Source organism: Rosa rugosa, chromosome 1 (genome assembly GCF_958449725.1).
Source record: "Rosa rugosa chromosome 1, drRosRugo1.1, whole genome shotgun sequence".
In the NCBI taxonomy this organism is placed as follows: Eukaryota; Viridiplantae; Streptophyta; class Magnoliopsida; order Rosales; family Rosaceae; genus Rosa; species Rosa rugosa.
Window position 1 is genome coordinate 51,722,313 of NC_084820.1, and position 16,131 is coordinate 51,738,443.

At 39.0% G+C, this 16,131-nt stretch overlaps 1 pseudogene; it reads right to left on the reverse strand.

Annotated features, from left to right (window-relative positions):
- Positions 1-15,304: 15,304 nt before the first annotated feature.
- LOC133740476 (rRNA 2'-O-methyltransferase fibrillarin 2-like) lies at positions 15,305-16,084 on the reverse strand (annotated as a pseudogene).
- Between the last annotated feature and the right edge of the window lie 47 nt (positions 16,085-16,131).

Consider the following 16,131-nt stretch of genomic DNA (forward strand, 5'->3'; position numbering starts at 1 on the left):
CCAATCTCGAAGGCTGAACAACAGCCAGAGGGAATCCACTCCCCATATTCACCGACCCAAAAGGTTTAGTAGTCTGGGACGTCCAATTCTCCAAAAAAGCAGATCAATTAAAACCTGCAAATATAGAAGCAGTACGCATGGTATCTCCTATCACTGAGGACTGGTTATGTGAAGCATCCATCTCCATTGTCACCGGCCCTCCAACATTAACAGTCGGACCTGAGGCTACCAACGTCAACATACCCTGAGCAGCCTGCTGTCCTTCCCTAAAAGCTAATGCAAATAATCATATTCATATACACAGGTCTCATTTGTATATTACCCGTCTTACATATAAAAGTGCTAAAGACTAAAAAAATCTTTTAAGATTGATGTTAAATCAAAATTTATGACATGCATTAAAGTAAGAGTTAACGTTCAATTTAGTATGTGCATGGCCATGCACGTATTTTGTCCATACTATTTCACCGAGAATGTGAATTATTCGAATTACAAGCAGGGTATTTTCATTACGTACAATCAGCCACTGTTGGAGCTGTCAAGGTTATTAAAATATGTTTTGTGTTATTGCTTTATGTCAATATTCCCTTAAATAGGGTAGTGCGGTGGGTTTGAACTTTTTCATTCCATGTGCTGTTTGCTTTTCCTTGTTTCATGCTCCATGTTTCTAGAGTGCTGTTTGCTTTTCAGTTTTCTATGTAAGGCTGTTTGCTTTTCAGTTTTCTTTGTAAGGCTTTATAAGCCATACCTTATGGTTTCCTTGAATCGTGTGAGAGTGCAGTACGTTGTCTGCATTTAGTATATTGAGTTTCAACAAATTTGGTATCAGAGCCCTTCACGGGGCCTGATTGAGAGTTTCAAAGCTAAGAAACCGTAGTTTTCTTAGAGATAGAGAGTGAGTGAAACATGGCAACTGAGAGCAACTTTGTGCAACCTGCCATACCAAGATTTGATGGGCATTATGACCACTGGTCTATGCTCATGGAGAACTTTCTGAGATCGAAAGAGTACTGGAGTTTAGTGGAGAATGGGATACCTGCTACAGCAGAAGGAGCTGAACTTACAGAGGGCCAACGCAAGCAAATTGAAGATGCAAAGCTGAAAGACTTGAAGGTGAAAAATTATTTATTTCAAGCCATTGACAGAACAATTATGGAGACAATTCTCAACAAAGAAACAGCAAAGCACATATGGGATTCAATGAGGCAGAAGTACCAGGGCTCTACAAAGGTGAAACGTGCTCAATTGCAAGCACTTCGAAGGGAGTTCGAGGTGCTTCAAATGAAAGAAGGAGAAATAGTCGATGAATACTTTGCTCGTACCCTCACAATTGCAAATAAGATGAAGGCTCACGGTGAAAATATGACAGAGCTGGTTATTGTTGAGAAGATCCTGAGATCGATGACTGCCAAGTTTGATTATGTGGTGTGCTCCATTGAAGAATCCAATAATCTATCTACAATGACCATCGATGAACTGCAAAGCAGCCTTCTTGTACACGAGCAGAGAATGCGAAGCCATGGAGGAGAGGAACAAGCATTGAAAGTCACATATGAAGACAGAACTGGTGGAAGAGGAAGAGGAAGAGGAGGCTTTAGAGGAAGAGGAAGAGGAAGGGGCAGACAACAGTTTAATAAGGCATTGGTTGAATGTTACAAATGTCACAAATTAGGGCACTTTCAGCATGAGTGCCCTGAATGGGAGAAAGGTGCAAACTATGCAGAGCACGATGAGAATGAGGAGATGTTACTTATGGCATACGTTGAGCTCAACAATTCTAAGATGGAGGAGGTTTGGTTTCTTGATTCCGGCTGCAGCAACCACATGAGTGGCAACAAGCAATGGTTCACTGATCTAAATGAGCAATTTCGACAGTCTGTAAAACTAGGCAACAACTCCAAAATGGCAGTCATGGGGAAGGGTAATGTAAGACTACAAGCCAATGGAGTCACACAAGTATTCACAGATGTGTACTACATCCCGGAGCTGAAGAATAACTTGCTTAGCATTGGACAATTGCAAGAAAAGGGAGTTACAATTCTAATCCAAAATGGAATGTGCCAGATTTATCATCCAAGAAAAGGTTTGATCATGCAAACTAAGATGTCAGCTAACAGGATGTTCGTAATACGTGCAAACATGTTGCCTCAAGCCTCAGCTTGCTTCCAAACAGTGTCTGAAGACAACACTCACTTGTGGCATTGTCGATATGGCCATCTAAGCTTCAAAGGGCTAAGAACTCTTCAATACAGAAAGATGGTGAAGGGTTTACCAGACTTCAAGATGCCATCCAAGCTATGCAAAGATTGTATGGTAGGGAAGCAGCACAGGGAATCAATTCCAAGGAAGAGCATGTGGAGAGCCTCACACAGACTTCAGCTCATACACTCAGATATATGCGGACCTATCAAGCCATTGTCAAATAGCAGAAAAAGGTACCTAATCAGTTTTATAGATGATTATAGTCGAAAAACCTGGGTATATTTCTTGTATGAGAAGTCCCAAGCTTTTACAACATTCAAGAGTTTTAAGTGCCTCGTTGAGAAGGAAACAGGAGATTATATTCAATGTTTACGAACTGATAGAGGAGGAGAGTTCACCTCTCAAGAGTTTAACACTTTCTGTAGCACACATGGCATTAGTAGGCAATTGACTGCAGCCTACACCCCTCAACAAAACGGGGTAGCCGAGAGGAAAAATCGAACCATTATGAGTATGGTTCGGAGCATGTTGTCAGAGAAACAAGTTCCAAAAGTATTCTGGCCCGAAGCAGTAAATTGGTCAATCCACATTCTCAACAGGAGCCCTACCTTGGCAGTGAAGGATATGACCCCTGAAGAGGCATGGAGTGGGATCAAACCAGCTGTTCACTATTTCAGGGTTTTTGGTTGCATTGCACATGTTCACATTCCAGAGGCTAAGAGAAAGAAGCTGGATGATAAGAGCTACAAGTGTGTGTTGTTGGGTGTGAGCAAAGAATCAAAAGCTTACAGGCTTTATGATCCTATATCTGAACGTATTGTGGTAAGTAGAGATGTGGTTTTCGAAGAGGATGAAAGTTGGAATTGGGGAAGGACTGCTGAAGAGGTGAGGCTTGATGTGTTAGATTGGAGTGATGGTGAAGAAGAAGAAAATGAGTCTGCTCAAAGTGAAGAGGAAAATGTGAATAATGATGATGCAGAAGAAGAAGAAATTCTAGAAGAAGGGAGGACAAGAATGCAACCTGTGTGGATGCAAGATTATGTGAGCGGAGAAGGGTTATCTGAAGAGGAAGAAACAAACAACGTTGTCATGTTTACTTCTGTCACTGATCCAACCACATTTGAAGAAGCTTTCAAGAGTGCTAAGTGGAAGGCTGCAATGGATCAAGAGATTGAGGCAATTGAAAGGAATCATACTTGGGAGTTAACAATCTTGCCGGCTGGAGCAAAAACAATTGGGGTGAAGTGGATCTTTAAGACTAAGTTGAATGAAAATGGTGAAGTTGATAAATGTAAGGCCAGACTTGTGGCAAAAGGGTATGCACAACAATATGGGATTGACTACACTGAAGTTTTTGCACCAGTGGCTAGATGGGACACCATTAGAATGGTAATTGCTCTTGCTGCTCAAAAAGGTTGGAAGGTATATCAACTAGATGTCAAGAGTGCGTTTTTACATGGGGAGCTTACTGAGGCAGTATTCATTGATCAACCGCAAGGCTATGTGAAGGAAGGAGATGAATTAAAGGTATACAAGCTAAATAAAGCCCTGTACGGACTCAAGCAGGCTCCACGTGCATGGTACAGTCGTATTGAAGCATATTTCATCAAAGAAGGGTTTGAAAGATGTCCTCATGAGCACACTCTATTTGTGAAGTCGAGTGAAGGAGGTAAAATTCTCATTGTTAGTTTATATGTTGATGATCTTATATTTACTGGCAATGATGAATATATGTTTGAGGAATTCAAGAAGTCGATGAAGGACGAATTTGATATGTCTGATCTTGGAATGATGCGTTATTTTCTTGGTGTTGAAGTTGTTCAAAATGAAGCTGGTATTTATATCTGCCAAAAGAAATATGCAAGTGAGATTTTGGAAAGGTTCGGAATGGAGAACGCCAACTCAGTGAGGAATCCAATTGTTCCTGGGTTCAAATTAATGAAGGATGAAGGGGGTGTGAAGGTAGATGCCACCATGTACAAGCAAATAGTGGGGAGTCTCATGTACTTGACCGCAACTAGGCCTGACCTCATGTATGTGGTAAGCTTAATTAGTAGGTTTATGTCAAGTCCAACTGAGTTACATATGCAAGCTGCTAAGAGGGTGCTCAGGTATCTTAAAGGCACTATCAATTTGGGAGTTCTATATAGAAGGAATGGTGAAGAGAAGCTTGAGGCATTCACTGATAGTGATTATGCAGGTGATGCGGATGATCGAAAAAGTACATCAGGGTATATTTTCATGTTTAGTGATGGAGCAGTCTCATGGTCTTCCAAAAAGCAACCTGTGGTTACTTTATCTACCACCGAAGCAGAGTTCATTGCTGCTGCTTACTGTGCTTGTCAAGGAGTGTGGATGCGCAGAATTTTTGAAAGGCTTGGTCATGCACAAAGAGGGTGTACTACAGTGTATTGTGACAATAGCTCAACCATAAAACTTTCGAAGAACCCAGTAATGCATGGGAGAAGTAAACACATTGATGTACGTTTTCACTTTCTTCGACAGCTTACCAAGGATGGAACTGTGGAGCTGGTTTATTGCAACACACAAGATCAAATTGCAGATGCTATGACTAAACCACTGAAGCTAGAGGTGTTCGAAAAAATTCGAGACTTGCTTGGAATGTGTCTGGTGCCAGGTATAAACTGATGCGATGCAATGAACATCAGTTTAAGGGAGGATTTGTTGGAGCTGTCAAGGTTATTAAAATATGTTTTGTGTTATTGCTTTATGTCAATATTCCCTTAAATAGGGTAGTGCGGTGGGTTTGAACTTTTTCATTCCATGTGCTGTTTGCTTTTCCTTGTTTCATGCTCCATGTTTCTAGAGTGCTGTTTGCTTTTCAGTTTTCTATGTAAGGCTGTTTGCTTTTCAGTTTTCTTTGTAAGGCTTTATAAGCCATACCTTATGGTTTCCTTGAATCGTGTGAGAGTGCAGTACGTTGTCTGCATTTAGTATATTGAGTTTCAACAGCCACCTAGCTAGGGCTTTCTTTTAGCCAATTATACACACCCTTCTTTCCGATAGCAAATGTGCAACTCGATTACCATTCCTGATATTTGTAGCAAACTTCTGAGGTGGTAAAACTAAAAGTAACTAAGCTTTGATATCCCTGCAATAAGCAAAGCAAGCATCTGGCAACTTCGATACCCTTTTTGCTCCGCAAAAGCACCAATCAACAAGCCTTTGTGATTTTTTTTTTTTTTGAACACAAACTGATCATAATATCATTAAGATAGAAAGAAGTTGTCATACATTCCGGTAGCATATTCATGACGCATCACACAGTTGCCTTGAATATTAGAACAAAGTTTGCACTTGGCCTGTTTTCTGAAACTGGGGATTGAGCATCAAAGACTGACGCCCACTGGTTTTCTAAAACCACTCTTCTAGAACCCTCCACCTTTCCTATAAAACTGACGTACAGATCGAGTCAGTAGCCACACAACAAATTTATTTCTCATTTCCAATCATCTGATTAAGTTTTGGTAAGAGAATGGTGAGGGTCTATCAGGCGTCTGAAGGCCTGGAAGAAGAGGTAGATCATGGTGCTCTCATAATTGAACTTTATGTTCTGATCCGCTAGGGTTCAGAAAATTAAATCTATGATTTACCAGATTGAGGTATCACATCTTTCTGATTGTTTTCCACTTCTCGTTTATGCGTGTCTCATGGATAAGTTATTCTTATGTCACCTCTAATACAAATGTAGAGCATAGTTCAACGCTGCCTACACGAGTGTGGACCAGTCTGGCAAGTTAAAGAGCCCAACGATTTCACTTCTGATAATGTTGGGGTCTTGTTGATGTTTGTTGTAGGTATTGTTGATCACTGAAATGTCAATTTAATTATTTAATTGTTGTTGTATTTCTTAGTGTTTTTAATTGTAGAATCTCTCTTGCATGCTTTTCCATCACACCACCCATAAGAGCTTCCCCCCAAAAATACAAATGAGGCATGTATTTTGACTATTTTCTTCACCATTTGTTAGGAATTCTGCATACAACGCTTGTCGCTGGACAGGTTGAACACTCGTGTTTATATCGCATTTGTCCAAGAACATCCTAAAGCACCAGATCGTGTTCAAAAGCAGAGTGATGAACGTACACCGCCACCATGTTATAATGCCATAACTGAAGAGATTGATCATGCGCATGAAAGGGGGACATATGGATTTCTGCCATGGGAAAATTGAAGACGCCAGAGCTGACAACTTCTACATCGAATATATAGGACACCATTGACCTTCGAAGAGAAAGAGGGATAAAGGATACGGTGTAGAAATTGGATTAGTAATTTACTAGTATTCTTGCTACTGAGGTTCCATACTTCCATATATATGTAATTTGCAGTTCAGACTTCAGAGAACTACTTTATCTCAAACCGATTGTAATGAATTTTGTTAATGAGTTTATTGTCTTTCTGTAGTTGTATAGATGATTCATATTTGTGGCTGTGGTTAACGATCTTAACCTACTGACGAAAAATTTCATATTATCAAAAAAAAAAAAAAAAATTACGTCGAATGGAAGGATTTCTGATGTTCAAACTGGCTCAGAAGGCAGCAACTCTATTACACCTTCTAAAAGAACAGGGAAGATGATTGATGGAGGATCTTATTCTTCTAAAGTGAAAACTTTAAGAACACCTTCAAACATGGCAGAGCTAAAAGGCCTACCAGTCTCGAAAACACTTGTATTTTTATTCTTTGAACTTGAACTAGGCAAGTCGAATTCAGCGACAAACTCAGCAGTGCATACATTGTGGGATAGCCAATCTTGGGGATGTTGCGAGTTCTTAATTCCTGAAGAAGCTTGCCGAGGAAGCCCATGTTAAAATTTACACTCTTAACTGTTTACTATGGTTACAATGTTTCACTGCAGTGAATTTGAATGATCAGATTATATGCCACATGTATGGCTCTGATCATCTTGAGTGTTGACTTAGAGAGATGTTCTAAGCCTCACAAATCAGTTGCAAAGTGATTAAGAAAATAGGTCGTTGCTACAGTGTAGAGCACGACTCCTTCATTCTCCCTGCCTCTCTTCATCTGCTATCACTACAGTGATCATATTTTGTTGTTGTGAAATTGTGTGAATGCAGGTGATTGATCAAGAAATTAAAGAGCTAAATTCCAACATGGTATCAGAGCTCTAATCTGATCCAAGAGTTTTAGGCGTATTGTGACTCAATTAGGGAGATTTCAAACAGCAAAACCCTGGAATCATTTCATCAAAATCATGGCTGACACAAGTAGCAGTGGTGATATACGTACTCCGATCTTCAACGGTGAGAACTACGACTTCTGGAGGATCAAGATGAGAACAATTTTCATCTCACATGATCTTTGGAGTTTTGTCGAAGAAGGCTATGTTGTGCCTGAAGACGTAGTAAATCTCCCCGCAGCAGAGAAATTGGTTCTGAAGAGCAACATCAAAAGGGATGCTAAAGCCCTCGCTGTGATTCAAGGTGCAGTGACCGATGAGATCTTTTCCCGCATCTCCAATGAGGAGACAGCAAACGCTGCTTGGGAAATACTGCAAGAAGAATACAGAGGTACAACAAAGGTTAGACAAGTTATGCTTCAGTCTTTAAGAAGGGATTTTGAATATACCTGAATGAAAAAGGATGGATTGCTTAAAGATTATTTGTCTAGGCTCAGCTTTGTTGTGAATCAAATAAAATCTTATGGTGAAGTAATCCCAGAGAAAAGGATAGTTCAAAAGATTCTTCTCGGTTTAACTAAAAAATATGAATCGATAGTTGCAATCATTGAAGAAACAAAAGATATATATGGAGTCCTTGAGTGAAGAAGTTGTTAAAGCATCTCTGAAAGCTTTTGATCAGAGATTAGAGTCACATGCTGAGAATGAAACAGAGAGTGCTTTTCAATCTCTTAGCATTGTTCAAGAGAGAATCAGAGTGGTTCTAATCAAGACAGAAGTAGCTCTTCCAAGTTTAAAAAGAACTGGAAAGGAAAAAGCAAAAAATGGGAAGGAAAGACTAACACCGCAGTAAAGAATAATGACTGCAGTAGTAGTTCTTCTCTGCCAGAGTGCAAGATTTGTAGAAAATACCACAGTGGTGTCTGTTGGTTCACGGCAAGCCTAAATGTTCAAAGTGTGAAAGATTTGGGCATGTACAAAAAGACTGCAACTTCAACAAGCCAATTATTCAGAACAAGTGGATGGTGATGGCACACTCTTTTATGCTTGTCATGCAGCAACTGTTGAACAGAATGACAATGTGTGGTACATTGATAGCGACTGCAGTAACCACATGACAACAAACAAGTCTATCCTAATTGACTTTGATCATTCCGTGACTTCGATCAAGAGTGAAGATGGGGAATGGAGAATTGGTTAAAGCAAGTCAGAAAGGTTCTCTTGCAGTTGAAACCAGGAAGGGGAGAAGACTTATCAAATAAGTGATGCTAGTTCTAGGATTGGATTAAAATTTGTTGAGTGTTGGTCAGATGATGGAAAATGGCTCATATGTCAATTTTGGAGATGATATAGTCTGTATATATGAAGAGAGGAACTTCAAGAATCTTGTTGCGAGAGTGAGAATGCAAGGGAACAAAAGTTTTCCCCTCATTATGAAATATTCAACTTCCATTGCAATGAAAGTGGATGTGATGGAATCATCATGGCTATGGCACATGAGGCTTAGTCATTTGAATTTTCAAAGCTTGAAGAAATTACAGCAGCAAGATATGGTCTTCGGTCTACCATTAATTCAAGAAGCTAGAGAAGTATGTGATGGTTGTGCAATGGAAAACAACACAGAGAATCCTTTCCAAAGGAGAAGGCATGGAGAGCTTCCAAACCTTTGGAGCTCATCCACTCTGATGTGTGTGGTCCTATGCAGACAACTACTCATGCCGCCAACAAGTACTTTCTTATCTTTGTGGATGACTATTCAAGAATGGTCTAGTTATATTTCCTAAGGCACAAATCAGAGGTATTCAATGTGTTCAAGAAATTCAAAATGATGGTAGAGAAGCAAAGTGGCCTACAGATCAAGAAACTAAGAAGTGATCGCAGTGGTGAGTATAACTCACACGAGTTTGACAAGTTCTGTGAAGATATGGGACTTGAAAGGCAACTCACAGCTGCTTATACACCGCAACAAAATGGTGTAGCTAAGAGGAAGAACAAGACTATTGTCAAAATGGCAAAGTCGATGTTACATGAGAAGAAGATGCCATATACTTTTTGGGGAGAAGCTATGAACACCGCAGTATACCTGATGAACAGGTGCCCTACAAAAGCAGTGGATAAATTGACTCCCTTTGAAGCTTATAGTGGAAGAAAACCATCGGTTAACCACTTGAAGGCATTTGGTTCAATATGTTATTCTCTTGTGCCTAATCAACTCAGACACAAGCTTGAGGAAGCAAGCTAGTGAAAGATGTATCTTTGTGGGATACAATAGCCATACTAAGGCTATAGACTGTACAAGTTGAAGACAGAAAAGATTGTCATTTCAAGAGATGTTGTTTTCAATGAAAAGGAATCTTGGGATTGGAAAACCAATTTAGTGTAGTACTCCACAATTTCATCACTTGACAATGATGCAGTAGATGAAGAAGAAGAAGAAATCCCCGCAGTGGAAATCCCTGCAACTCAACAATCTCCAATAGCTCAATCTTCACAAGCTGCAAGTCCCTTTTCAGCACAATCACAAGTTTCTACTCCAAGTTCAACTCCTGTGAGGGTGAGAAGACTTAGTGATGTGTATGCATCATGCAACTTTTGTGTGGTTGAACCTGAAAACTTTGAAGAAGCAGTGAAGGATAAGGCTTGGCAGTCAGCTATGGAAGATGAAATAGCAGTGATTTAGAAGAACTCAACATGGGAATTAGTTGACAGACCTAGTGACAAAGATGTCATAGGTGTGAAGTGGATTTACAAGACAAAGTTGAATCTAGATGGCTCAGTTGAAAAGAACAAAACAAGGCTAGTTGCAAAAGGCTACTCGCAGCCACCTGGAGTAGATTTCCATGAGACTTTTGCATCAGTGGTAAGACTAGACACAATTCGGATCTTAATCGCATTGGCAGCTCAAAAAGGTTGGTTGTTACACCAACTAGATGTCAAGTCAGCTTTCTTAAATGAAGTTTTAGATGAAGATGTCTATGTTGATCAGCCACAAGGCTTTGTTGAGAAAAAAAAATGAAATGAAAGTGTACAAGCTAAAGAAGGCTCTCTATGGGTTGAAGTAAGCACCTAGAGCCTGGTATGGAGAGATTGACTCTTACTTCATCAGCAATGGTTTTGAAAGAAGCCTGAGTGAAGCCACTCTGTACACAAAGACTGAAGGTAAATCTGATATCCTTATTGTTTCAATTTATGTGGATGATCTTATGTTTATTGGAAGATGTGAGACAATGATATCAAATTTCAAGAAAGAGATGATGAGAAAGTATGAGATGATAGATTTAGGTCTGTTACATCATTTTTTGGGTATTGGTGTTTGTCAAAAAGATGGCAGCATCTGTATTTCTCAAAAGAAGTATGCTTAGTCTCTTATTGAAAAATTTGGCATGAAAAGGTGTAGGTCATATGTGACACCTTTGATTGTGAATGAGAAACTTTCCAAAGAAGATGGAAGTGAAGCTGCAAATGCTAGCATATACAGAAGCTTAGTGGGAAGTCTGCTATACCTAACCGCAACAAGACCAAACATCATGTATGCTACTAGTTTGTTGTCAAGGTTCATGCACAATCCAACTCAAATTCACTATGGAACAGCAAAGAGAGTTCTCAAATATATTCAAGGGACTATTGATTTTGGCATCAAATATGAGAAAGAGCAAGAGCCGAAGTTGATTGGTTTTTGGGACAGTGATTGGGGAGGAAGTGTAGATGATATGAAGAGCACATCCGGATATGCCTTTACATTTGGCTCAGGAGTGTTTTCATGGGCTTCAATCAAGCAACAAAGTGTTGCATTGTCCACCGCAGAGGCTGAGTATGTTAGTGCAGCAGAAGCAACTTCTCAGGTAATTTGGCTAAGATTTGTTCTTGAAGATTTTGGTCAACCGCAGCTAGAAGCTACTCCTTTATTGTGTGGCAACATGTCAGCAATAGCAATGACAAAGAATCCAGTGTTTCATAACAGAACAAAGAACATTGTAAGGAGATACCACTTCATCAGAGATGCAATTCAAGCAAAAGAAATAGATGTGCTTTACTGCAGGACTGAAGAACAAGTTGCTGACATTTTCACAAAGGCATTGCCTAAAGATAGGTTTGTCTATCTCAGAGGTTTACTTGGTGTTAAACAGTTAATCATGTAAGGGGAGTGTTAAAATTTACAATCTTAACTGTTTACTATGGTTACAATGTTTTACTGCACTGAATTTTGAATGATTAAATTATATGCCACATGTATGGCTCTGATCATCTTGAGTGTTGACTTAGAGAGATGTTCTAAGCCTCACAAATCAGTTGCAAAATGATTAAGAAAATAGGTCGTTGCTACAGTGTAGAGCACGACTCCTTCATTCTCTCTGCCTCTCTTCATCTACTATCACTGCAGTGATCATATTTTGTTGTTGTGAAATTGTGTGAATGCATGTGATTGATCAAGCAAAGAGCTAAATTCCAACAGCCCAGGGAGCAGAATAATGGAAGCCTTTTGGTCCGGAACATTCCTTTGGGTTGCAGAACGGAAGAGCTAAGAGTTCCCTTTGAGAGTTTTGGGCTTGTTCGGGATGTCTACATTCCCATTGGATTACTAAACTGGGAACTGATCGGGGGTGTGTTGGTTTGAATTTTGACGTTAAAACAAGACCGAGCCCCATTTTGAGTTTTGATGAAGGTCTACTGTTTATCATTGCATATCATAGAGGTATTCTGAGCGTGTTAAGAGTAATTTTTGAAGAGAAATTATATAATTACACCAATGAATAGAAGTTGGGTGAAGACATCGTTGATTTTATGAATAAAAGAAGTGTATATATGCTTGCTCGCTAAGTTTTAATTTCCAGTTCGGAAAGTCTTTGCATACTTTCCAAGACCTCAATCTGCGATGCTTCCTCTTTGTCTTCATTTCTTTGTGGTGACAAAAGTCAACATAGTTGGCTAACCTTTTTGGTTCTAGTCTAGAATATAGTTGGTTAGTATCAGACATCATGTTAATTATGGCCTTCGAGTTTGTAAGGGAAGGTTCCCAACCAATTTGTCACCAAATTGAGGACTCAACCAGAAGTACCCCGATAAGCATGAAAATTTGTATTTGCAATTCGTTCCTTTAACACACATGAAAGATCATCCTTTTGGTCTTCAGTGAACCAATTGTATCCTGAGTTTTGCATCAAGAACTTTACTCTTTGATGTTGTAAACACTGGTTGCTCAGGCTTGCTTATTTAATCTATAGTGTCTTTTCTTATAATAAAAAAAAAAGAAAAAACAAGATCATCGTTTTTGAAAGATGAAAGAACTTGTAAGAATGAATCAAGAACTAAGAATCTCATTACAACTTTACCGGTTAAAATTGAGTGTATGTCGGGGAGAATAAAAGAATACATGCCCAACTACAAAATGAAATGCAATTCTTAAATTCTTCAATTCCATTTATGTGTATAGCAAATTTCATTGTGCCTAAAAAACTACTACGTAAATAACCATGCACGTGAAAGAGTCTCAATGATTACAATTAATAGTAAACTTAAATGTGCTTAAAAAACTTGTTAGAATACATAGATCTTGTGGAGAGTCTTGATATTATTTCAGGATATTCTCTCTATGCTTATTGTAATCTGGGGTTTAAGCTTTCCGTCCCCCCCTTGTATTAAGCAATTTCATTAATCAAGGCTTGAGGGCAGCCGCACCAGCACATTTTCACAAAAAAAAAAAAAAACTTATATAAATAGACGAGCCTCATTTTTAAATATCTCGTCTTACATAACAAAGCTCTAAAGACTAAAAAATCATTTTAGATGTTAAATTATCATTTATGACAACATAAAACGTTCAATTTAGTATGTGCATGGCCATGCACGTATTCTATCCGTGTTATTTCCATAAGAGTGTCAATTATGTGAATAACCTTAAATAAGAGCTTCATATCTTCGATCGTTAAACAAAGGAATCGGTTACAAGTAGGGTATTTTCACTCCCACCTTGCGCTTACTTCTAACCAATTATACACACCCTTCCTTCCTTTAGCAAATGTGCAAGTCGATTACATTCCCGATATTTTTAACAAACTTCTGAGGTAGTAAAACTACCTGTAACTAAGCTTTGATATCCCTTCCATAAGCAAAGCAAGCATCTGGCAACTTCCCTACCCTTTGCTCCGCAAAAGCACCAATCAACAAGCCTTTGTGCTTGATTCCTCACCCCACCCGTGGAACAACTCCATAACCAGATTATCCATGAACCTTTGCTTTTTATTTAATTTCTTTTTCTTTTATTTTGGCACAAATCATATATTTCTTTCTACTATCGACCATTTCACTAAACGTGAGGCTGACCCCAAAAAAGTGTTAAGGGTAAAAGGGGTAAATTACCCCAAGTCAAGTCAATATAGGATATGTTGTTGTAAACAAAAATTGACTGTAATTTTCATCATCATAGTTATGTACGAAACTCTCTCTTTTTCTGGGTTTTTCCCTCATCTTCTTCAAGCTTTCTTATAACTCTAACATGGTATCAAGAGTTCAGGTCGATCTGTGACCTAGATTTCGTCAAGAAAAAGTCATCAAGAATCAAGTTTCTCTTCAGAATCACTACAATTGATCAAAGTAGCAAGCTGTACGTTCGTTTAATTTTGGCTTAAGATTCAGATAAGTTCATCATCGATTTGGGAGTTTTTTTGTTGAAATTTTAGCTATTGTTCATACTATCGAAGCTTTGGATTTCAGTTCTGAGTATATGATTACTGGAAATTATAGTTGAAGATACAAGAATCTCTGCAAGTTCTAGCATTTGATACTTCGAAACCCTAGAAGTTTTGGGGATTTTAGTTCAGAGGTTCTCTTTGTTATGAATTGGGGTTTCTTCTAGAATTTGGTTGTTGATCGATGAAAAATTGGTGAAAGAAATAAGTGCATTTTGATGTATCGTCAAGAAAGAAAAAAACTGAATTGTGAAGATTTGTGAGTCTCTTTCAGGTTGTGAAGATTTGTGAGTCTCTTTCAGGTTGTGAAGATTTGTGAGTCTCTTTCAGATTCTTTTACCATTCTGTGTTGCATTGCATCATGGATAACAGTATTGTGTTACAAAATTGTCTCTTATCCAACTTCTACAATCTAATTACAATTCGCCTAGATGACTCAAACTATGTATTATGGAAATTTCTGGTAGAGACAATGTTTTCAGGTTGTGGTCTCATTAGATATATTGATGGATCATTTCCTCGTCCACCACAGTACATAGTTATAGAAGAAGGTGGGGTTACGTCTGATATGACAAAGGAGTACATGGATTGGGTGCAGAATGATTCTGCTGTTATGTCTATTCTTGCAGCTACTCTGTATAGTGATGCTCTCTCCTTCATTGTTGGAAGTAAGACCTCTAGGGAAATTTGGTGTCGACTTAAGAAGAGATATGTTGATGATTCAGTGTATAACATAATGAATCTCAAGGCCTCCTTATACAGCATCCAAGAAGGCTCAGACTCTATTGATAAGTACTTACTTCGAGTCAAGTCAATTTGTGATCAGCTTGCTACGATGGGAGTTTATATGGCTAATGAAGACATAGTAGACTCGGTTCTTCATGGTTTACCCTCAGAGTTTGCTACCATTAAAACTATAATAAGAATCAAAACACTAAGCTCCTCTGTTTCAATGGAAGAATTAAGATCTCTTTTGTTGATCGCTGAAAGTGAGATTGAACAAACTATGAAGTCTATGCTTGAGAGGTTCAAGACTGAAATGATGGCACATGGTGATAGTTTCAATAGGTATTCTCCTGCACCAACTCATGTTACAAATGCCAAATATGATGGTGGAATTCAATACAACTTTGGAGCATTTGATTATGGTATTACTCAGCAAAATGGAATATTTCAGCAAGGACACAACTTTTGGCAAATTGGAGGTCTCATGCAACAAAATGGCTTCCCACAACAAAATGGTAACTTTTCTCATAGGCAAACTAAGCTATTGATTCATGGATTAGAGACGTTCTAGGCAGTAGCCTTTGACTTCTTTGGCATGCGGTAACCACCAATCACACAAGCATGATCACGCTCAAAAGGTTCAAGAGTCACTTGTTCAAAAGGCTTAAACTGTTCTGCCTACAGCTTCTTCACCTCAGATTGGAACACTGCCTCAGCAGGAACAGTGCAGTAAATACAATTAGCCTTGATAGAGATGACGAAGTGCCCTCCGGCTTTAAGAAAATATGATGCATTCAAAGCTAGAATCCTGGCCTGATCGGGTTGTGCAACATCAGAAAATATCATGTCAACCATGCCAACAAGCATACGGTATTTCGCTGGATGCCTAGCATCTTCAATAATTGGTATGACATTAGTTCTCTTCTTAGAAATGTTTATCAAGTCTCTGCCACTTCTATGAGAAAACTCCACTGCATAGACACATCCAGTAGGGCCAACAATGTCGGAGACATGAGAGACTGTGGTACCAGAAGCAGCCCCCAGGTAGAGAACCTTGGCACCAGGTTTAATCCAGATCTCATCAACACCACCAAGAATAGCAGCTACCAACTTGGAACGGAAAGGGTTCCAAATTCTATACTCAACTTTTGTTCCATCCTCTTGCTGAACGGAAATCCTCTTCTCATTGTAGACAACTTCTCCGGGCACCATGTTCTTGGTCACAAGAGCATCTTCTTTACCCTTAGCAAGGAAAACCCCAGCATGTCTATAGGGCTCAACCACAACCTTAGTTCCGCCCTTCATTGTTAATCTGTTTGATCACACATTCTGGTACCACTACTTTAGGACCT